Below are 8,604 nucleotides of genomic sequence, written 5' to 3' on the forward strand. Positions count from 1 at the left end.
CAAGCAACACACAAGACAATTGAGTAAAAGTACATTAAAAAATTTAAAACCAGGCCCCAAACCCTCTCAAACCTTTACAATGTATTTCCCTTAGTTAATGCAAAATAGGCCCCTATTGCCACATCAGGCTATCCACAATAACAAACAAAAAAGGTAAATAAAAATACTGGCGCATGCCCTCCATCAAACAACAAAGTTATCCAAAAGTTCTTAAACTTACTTGATTTCACACAAAACAATCTTTAACAATCCAATAGTATATGCAGCAGGGTTTGCAGACAAAGAAGAATGTGATCCTCTCCCCTCAAAATCCAAATAGAAAATAACCAAGGGATGGACAAAGCACTGGAAGTGGCCATCTAGACAGGAAGACAAAGTTGGAGTCTCTGTGGCACTTCTTCTACTACCTGAACTGTCCCTTTGGGACTGCACTCCAATCATCATAGACTCAGCCAAATCGCTCGGAGTCACAGTTGATAAACACCTGAGTATGAAGACTCACATCAGCAATGTTTGTAAGGGAGCGAACAGCTTGATGAGGACACTCAGAAATCAGAATGATCAAACCCCTTCCTGCCACAAAAGGATTTTAAGCAGGTGGCACAAGCTCTTATCTTACCAAGGTTAGACTATGGAAGTGGACTGTCTGTGGCCTTCTTAAATTCGCCCTGGCTCGACTTAGGGCCTCGCTGAACTCTGCAGCAAGACTGATTACAGGCTCCAAACGAAATGAGCACATATCCCCAGTCCTTAAATCTCTCAACTGGCTACTCTTTGAAGCACAAATCCAGCTAAAGATTGCCATCCTGATGCACAAATCCCTTCAATACAATACTCCCATGTATCTGGTGCAAAAACTTGAATTATTCTGTGGGGTGAGGGCATCTAGAAGCGCCTCTACTCTCCTCCTGAAACCTATCATCCTCAGAAAAAAAGAGAACTTGTCACCAAGCCTTCTCTGGTGCTGCCCCTAAAATATGGAACTCTCTTCCTCAGGATGTACGTAGACTCTCCTTGACGACGGCGTTCAAACTGGAAGCCATATTATTATTAATGAGCAAATTCCTGCCATAAGGGTTTGAGGCACCTATAAGGTGGCTGTCTCTTTGTTCCTAGCTCCATGGCCCAACTAACAGTCAGAGATCGTATCGTCTGCATAAAATTATACATTTATATGTGTACCATTGTTTACTGTTTAGCATTGGTTTTTTTCTTGTTTTTATTCTTTCCTCAATTGCTATGTATATTTAATTTTGTCCTTTCTACCAACTTATTGTAAAGCGCTCTGATATCCTTTGGGATCTTGTTTGCGCTATATAAAACCTTATATATATATAAAAAATAGTTACTTGAAAATCCAATTTTGAGTTGTATTTGTTGCATCTAGAGTAGAAAATCTACCCAATAAGCAGACCTCTGAACACGACCGCTTGAAATCGCCCAGATTAGAAAATGGCACCAGAAGGCTTCGTAGCGACATGTTAGTGGATGCCAAATCTCACTCACTTGTTGGAGGCTCGCGTTGTTCCCATAGTCATCACATTGGAACAAATGGAAGCAGAATTCTACCCCACAGAGATTGGTGCAATTTGGCTGGACCTCTGCATTTCAAGAGACACATGGGGGGATAATCACAAGAATGTGTGCTAAACATCACCAAAAAATGGTAACACAACTTTACACATCGCAGCCTATCCAGAAAATAACCCTGTGTCAACGTGGAATTCACAACACAGCGGTGCGATGCAGTAGTCTGCCAAAACCGCGGCCAATGTCCACGATACAACCACCTCGACAGAGATAAAAACATAAACCACAACACCAAAAACATACGATGAGGAAAGCAGGGATAAGCACCGCCACGCCCGACACACACACACATAAGTGAAAAGCACACTGCTTGAAAGGGAGAAGGGTGAGCCAATTCAGAACTGAAGGGACATCTCACACACGATGCAGCACACATACATAGGAACCAGAGCACCCCAACATCTAACACAATGTGGTACAAACACCAACCTTTGCACAAACAAACACAGGACACAAGTGCACCCGCCTGTGGCCTGTAAATGCCCATACGCGTCGGGCAAAGCACGAAACAGGGAAAATGATAATACAGAAGTACAAACCCACAGTCCTGATGGGGTAGCCATGCACGTATGGCAGGGGGTTAGAGAGTCTGTGCCACACACATTGGCATACAAATCAAAACACAACACAGTTGGAGACAAGTGAAAGTGCATAAACTTTATCAAACAAGTGCGTGTCAGTACGGCCAAGAGAAGTGCCATGATATGCAGACCAATGCAGCAGCATGCTGAGTGAGGATTGTAGGAAGTCAGGGCCAACCCGCGTTGGTTGTCCGTTCCAGGATCATGAGTCCAGGCCAATGCAGCCATGTACACTGTCATCTTGGGACATGTGACCGATTCCCAACCTGCAGCCAAGCGTCAGGACACGTACCTTGTCACTCATCCATGAAAGCGAATGCAGCAGCGAAGGCCAACAGCTCCAATGAGCGATCGTCGTCCAACCTCTGACATGTCGTTGACGTAATCCATCAGCCTACCCGGACAGATGTGCTGACTCCAACCACTCGACCCAATGTGCACCAAATCCCAATTGGGCAGTGGCTCAATGTGCTCACTGCACTCATGCAATCTCCCAGTCCCAGTTTCCAGACTGCGTGTCAAACATCCATGCATGCCATAAACGGGCATCACTGTTACACTCATGGTTGTGGGACAACAGGGAGCACACACACCCATCGAAATCCAGGTCAGCTAACGTTACGTTGGAGAGGCATACATCCATGGACCACTCGAATACGCAAGAGCGACAATGAAACACAGGCTGAATGCAGGTGACGTTCGCAAGGTGGAAGCTCAACAGGTAACTGATCCGCAGCACTGCCATACATGCAGCAGACATGTACGATACAGGTCCACATGACTGGAGTTGAGCATTTGTCCGGGATGGTCTGTCATTGCGTCAGTGGCTCTGCTTGAAGCAGCACTGGCTTGCCCTGTGCCAGACCTGTGGATAAAATGGCACAGCTCGGTGCAATGATCAGTGTCTGGGTGCAACGGGTGCAGGCCTGGGATGGGGTGGGAGTACGTGTGAAGGCCATTTGACGCACGCTAGGTACGACCAAGGACTTCTGCTTGTGGGATGTGTACACGTTGGTCGCACATCGGGCAGTGCGTAGTGTGGTAGTTGCAAGCAAATGCCATTGTATCTGTCAGGGGGTGCTGCCACATTCAAGTTCCTGCTCGGAGCTGCAGACGTGCTACCGCCTGATGGTTCAGACAAAGGATATTTCATCCCTACAGTAACTTCACCATCTGCATGCATACAGGAGATGTACAGAGACCTGTTGTGGGTGTGGTGAGACGTCTGCGACCCTGGGAATCATGGATGATATGTCCAGCACATGGCACATGAGCAGCCTCACTGTGTGTTACGTTGCAGCTGCTCCTCCCACCCACGAGCCCCCACACTTGTGTTCACTGCGCGGTTGCATCAAGTGGACTCCTATGGCACACCATTGTAATGCCTGTCCGCGCATGCCCAGCTGCATGCCAACAACACGGTGATGCTGGCCTTTGAAGGTGTGCGGCTATGTGAGTGTAGGCCAATGGTCGGGACAGGGCAGACCCAGGTGTACATCTGCAGGACTGACACACATGACACTTGGCATGCATGTGCCGAGACCCGAGCTGTCTTACGCTCCTACATGTCCCCAGGCCTACTGGTGCATGCTACATTGCAACATCGACTACCGTGGCCCTGGTGGTGATTACAATACAACAAGGAGACACACTTACCACACTTCCTGCCCGAGGCCAGGTCCGAGCCACGCCCTGCTCCCTGTGCCAAATCAGCACACCCCCTGTGCTTACCTGACGTATGCGGGACCAGCACACGCCGCTTGTGCATGCAGGGGGCTGCGTGCACAGCTACATGTCCAGGGTCACTGCCAACGCTGAGGTGACATAGTAGTGTCCGCTGAAGACAGCACACTGTGATGTTGCAGGCCCCGTGCCCATCATGCTGACACAATGACCACGCGGACACACTTGCTCAGATGGTGTGAATGGCTACGGGCACGTGGTCACAGTCACATTTATTAACAGGCACACATACCGACTGACACCTGTGTTGGATGTGTGGGGGGGGGGTGTGCACACCAGTCGGCAAGGGCTGCCTGGTGCAGTCAGAATTCGACAACAGTGTACATCATAACGGACACAACCATTCAACCATGAAGGCCCCATGACTTATGCTGTGCAGAGTTATTGGCCCTGGGTGCACAGCCTCCGACACGGGCCTACTGCCACAGGACGCTGACGTGCGGGAGACTGGGGTAGGGTCATGAGTGCAGAGCAGATTTACGTCGATGTAAACAGAGCTTGTCGCGGAGTGTCTCAGTGGACAGTGGAAGGTGTACCCCCAGGGCATGATCCAGAGGGCAGGACCACAATGAAACAGTCACTATGGTGGTAATGAATGGAACAGACACATGTCGGACACCAAGTCCGGACCAGCCAGATGAAGATGCAGGAAACCACTAGGCCATGAACTCAGCCACCACCAAGGTCCAACAACAATGTGCCCATGACTCATTGCGCACAGAGTTAGTGGCACCAGTGCTGTTAGGGGATGCCGCCTGCAATGAGGTGAGTCCAATGTTGTGGACTCCTCCACATCTTACCCAGGACACAGTTCCACATGTGTGACCTACTGGACTGCAATGTAGGCCTGAGGCAGCGGCCAGCATGGGCCATTTACCGAGTTGGATGGCCCCACCGGCCTGAGTAGTTCAGGTTCAGTGGCACCACGGGGCCCGGACTTGCGAAGAACAGGGTTGATGGCACCAGGTTAGTTGTTGATAGTGTTCGATCACCTCTGTGACATTGATCCGGCTTTTGTCCCGACTGAGTCGCATCTTCCTCATACTCCTCTCCGTGCGTTCACTGGTGTGGACTCTGCCATTCATGATTCGCGACAACGTGCAGGATGTGGGACCTACTGGTCTGCAGCGTAGGCCTGAGCCCTCATTCACGTGTTGCCGGCTTCCGCTGAACAGGGTTAGTGGCCCCACGTGTCACCGGCTTGCTTTGAAGAGGGTTAATGGCACCACGTGTTGCAGGCCTGCCATATGGACTTATGCCTCACTGATCGAAGGGAGTCAGGTGCTGTGGCCCCTGCCACAGACTTGGGGACACTAACATTTAGGACTTAGGACACAGTTGCACATGTGGGGCCTACTGGCCTGAAGAGGAGGCCTTTGGAGTATGTCAATCGAAAGGAGTAATGTCGGCCAGCTTCAGGGGGGCCAGCAATGGTCTGCGGAGGCTGCATAGGTTCGAGGCTGGTGCTTGGAGCTTGCACCAGCACGTGGTGGGCCCTCTTTGATACACGCCAGTGTAGGCAGGTGAGCAGAGCCTCGTTGGTGCGCTGTGGTAGGCCAGACGGCTCTGGGGACCAGCAGCCCGGGGTGCAGCAGGCGCACAGGGACGCAGGCCCAGCGCGCTTGATGTAGGACTCGTGGCGGGCTGAGAGGGCCGCCCTGGCAGACGAGTTGTCCATTCTGAATGAGAACCCTGACCGGTGCGACTGGCTTTTTGTTCACACCCTTACGCAGGCCTGGCATACGCAGGTCCAACCCATTACGCACGCTCATGCAGGGGGAGAAGTAACGTGCAACATTTCTGCGTTCTGCCCCACAGCCTGCGGGGACATGGTAGCGTCCACTGGCCACTGCATTCCATGCACCAGCAGTTGATCTCCACATGGCCATTTCTGTGGTTTGCACTCTGTGGTCTGTCCGGCACCTTCACACCACATCTGGCATTGGGTAGGTACACATTTCTTCGTCACTTACCGTTCTCGCACATGCCTGCTCCATGCCTCTCCTCAGATCCTGCTATTGCATGGTCATTGTCTCCTTGGCATCTGTTGATCTTCAGCTGCGGCTCTCGGCTGGGCTCCCTTTTATGCTGCAGGTAGTCGTCCGGCTTAACACCAGCAAAAGGCAGGTGTTAATTCCCTGGTGCTGTCGCAGCTTATTGCTTGTTTTTGAGGCGCTTCGCAGATCTGGCATTTCGTTGTGAAAGTGGTGGTGTATTTTTTTCGTGTGTTTTTGCATGGGATTGCCTACTCTGCATCTCATTAGGGTTAGTTGCTGGTGTCCAACATGGGGATACATTTTGGTGCAGTTATCGCGGGAATACAGGCAATGTCTGCCGTTTGCACCCGCTTGTGAATGGGCTGTTAAATATATACTGCCCAATCCTTCCTACCGGAGCTAAGACTGCTACCGGACGTGCTGTCCCATCCACCGCCTGTGCTCGTAGCCCGCGCCGCCCCCACATCAGCGCCGCAGGAGCCCATCCGCCCCGGGAATGACAGGCCTGCCCTCTGCACCCTCTCCGTCGGAAGATGTCAGGTTGGCAGGGCTACGTGGATAACTTGATGGCGGACGGCAGCTGCCAGTAGGCCGCCATTGTCGGTTATGTGGACGCCAAATACGTGTGGACATCGACGCCCGGGCGCCTTTTCAAAGACATCACGCCTGCTGAAATAGGTGTACTGATAGGAAAAGTTTGTGAGGGATTTTTCAATGGCGGTTTGACTATTGGTGGAAAGAAGTGCTCTGTGATCAGAGATAGTATGTTTATTGACAATGACTGCACAATGGACATCAGGACGAAGAGTCAAGGTGGTGAGCCAACATACAATATTTCTGTTGGCAGAGCTGGAAGAGCATTGGTTATTATCATGGCAAAAGAAGGTGTCCATGGAGGGCTGCTCAACAAGAAAGCATTTGAAATGGCTACATACCTGGGCAAGCTTGGATGCTAAGCAGCCTTTCTCCATCTACCTAGCAACTGTTCATCATCATCCAGTTGTGTTCGCAATGCTATCAGACTGTAGATGGTAGTTATATTTTTTTATTTACCCATATTTTTCTAATGTCACAACAGTACCCTTTCGTTCATTTGTTCGTGAACCACTCTATGTAACAAAATCTCATTTTTCGCACCATTATTGCAGCAAACACTAAAGATAAGCTGCATGATATTTTCAGGAGGAAATATGCCGATTCTGAATTTTGCTTTCTTTTAGCAATCAATAAAATACTGACAACTAAGACAAGTTTTGAAACACTACAAGTGCCGATTGTACAATCTATAATTTGATCCATGCCTTTTCTGCACTTGAGCAATTACAAGGCTCATTTAGTCTTCCTTTTGCAGAGCATGGTTGGGAGAAATAGGCATGCATATCTGTTTTTTTCTCCCTTTTTTCGTCCATGATATTTTAATTACATTTTCATTCAGTGCCTGGTTGATTAAACCATGTAATACCAATGTTGAATTACTTTTTAACAAGGTGCAATGTCTTGAAATTCATTTTCGTATTCAGCTTAAATATGGTATTGCACACTTCATAGCTTGTAACATCTGCTTCTTGATTGTCAGTACAAGTGTAAAACTGCTTCAAAAGGTGCAAATGCATTTCCTCCTACGATAAGTCCAACTATCTTCACTTTGAGTATCAAATGCCAAACAACCTTTTCATTTAAAAATATTATTGCAGCAGAAATGCTTCATTTACCTACTTTTCCTTACATTGTATTTTAAGAAAAGGTGTTCCATTTGTAATTAATCCCAAATGTATGTCTGCACAAGTGCCCCTTTCCCAAGCACCTTTTCTGTTCTAGTTTCAAAGGAGAATGTATCTGTATATAACTTTACGTTCAGCACTTGGGCTCACTGTGACTAAGTATACTAACCCGTAATCATTTACTGTTGTCACAGTACTTATTGTTTACAGTTGACTTCCAAAGTGGAAAGCTTTTAGCTATCATATAGTATGACTTGGGAGAAAATTGTAAAGAACAACAAGTCAGATTGAGTAAAGACATCTGACAGTGGGTTGCAATTGAAATTTCTCACACAGACTCGTTTTGACTTCAAAATGGGCAGTACTGAATGAAGCATTACTGAAGGATGACATTTAAATTGTTAGATGCCTTTTCTGAAAATAAAGCTTTGGGTGATCCGGCTGTAAAACGGTCATCCCTAAACTCGTTTTTTGGCATATATGAAGTTTATTGTCCAGGGACATTCCATCATGCATAGCTCAGCGCATTGTTACTTTTGTGAGCTCCTGTTGCATCAATAAATTGTTGAATTCTGCCATTCTGGATTTCCTTATCCCAATATAACCATCTGGAGTGTGTCCAATTTCAGTTTTTCATAGGACCAATTATATTTGCAGCTTCATATTTTATACGACACTGGTGTCTTTTAAGAAGGGTAACTACCACCTCCAGCTGTATACTGGTAGTTGAGACACTAAACTGTTATAATGCTTATTTGTAGGTAATGAACAAAAATGCTGCTTTAATACCAATGTTTGGAAGAAGGCTGGTAGTTTTTCAGAATTGTTGAAATAGTCTATTTCAAAATGCAATATTGCATTTGGTCTACAAGATAGACCCGTGCTGCAGAAACTTGAGCAAGCTGTCTTCTGGCCATCTGAAACGTGTATCCAGACTGTCAGTTAAATCGCGGTACTAACCTTGCCCATTTA

At 47.9% G+C, this 8,604-nt stretch overlaps 1 pseudogene; it reads left to right on the forward strand.

Annotated features, from left to right (window-relative positions):
• The first annotated feature begins 6,444 nt into the window (after nucleotides 1–6,444).
• On the forward strand, nucleotides 6,445–8,207 carry LOC144781814 (profilin-2 pseudogene; annotated as a pseudogene).
• Nucleotides 8,208–8,604: the final 397 nt, after the last annotated feature.

Source organism: Lissotriton helveticus, chromosome 9, assembly GCF_964261635.1.
Source record: "Lissotriton helveticus chromosome 9, aLisHel1.1, whole genome shotgun sequence".
In the NCBI taxonomy this organism is placed as follows: domain Eukaryota; kingdom Metazoa; phylum Chordata; class Amphibia; order Caudata; family Salamandridae; genus Lissotriton; species Lissotriton helveticus.